The sequence below is a fragment of the Eurytemora carolleeae genome, unplaced genomic scaffold, assembly GCF_000591075.1.
Source record: "Eurytemora carolleeae unplaced genomic scaffold, Eaff_2.0 scaffold41, whole genome shotgun sequence".
Taxonomy (NCBI): domain Eukaryota; kingdom Metazoa; phylum Arthropoda; class Copepoda; order Calanoida; family Temoridae; genus Eurytemora; species Eurytemora carolleeae.
The window spans coordinates 714,214-714,687 of record NW_019396234.1 but is presented as its reverse complement, the minus strand read 5'-3'; positions in this window follow the sequence as shown (position 1 = coordinate 714,687).

Below are 474 nucleotides of genomic sequence, written 5' to 3'. Positions count from 1 at the left end.
ATCAGCTAGGAGGAGCTGAACCCGTCCCTTTAATCATCAGCTAGGAGGAGCTGAACCCGTCCCTTTAATCATCAGCTAGGAGGAGCTGAATCCTTCCCTTTAATGATCAGCTAGGAGGAGCTGAACCCGTCCCTTTAATCATCAGCTAGGAGGAGCTGAACCCGTCCCTTTAATCACTAGCTAGGAGGAGCTGAACCCTTCCCTTTAATTATCAGCTAGGATGAGCTGCACCTGTCCCTTTAATCATCAGCTAGGGGGAGCTGAACCCGTCCCTTTAATTATCAGCTAGGACGAGCTGCACCCGTCCCTTTAATCATCAGCTATGAGGAGCTGAATCCTTTCCTTTAATCATCAGCTAGGAGGAGCTGAACCCGTCCCTTTAATCATCAGCTAGGAGGAGCTGAACCCTTCCCTTTAATGATCAGCTAGGAGGAGCTGAACCAGTCCCTTTAATCATGGATAGCTGGGTATCAG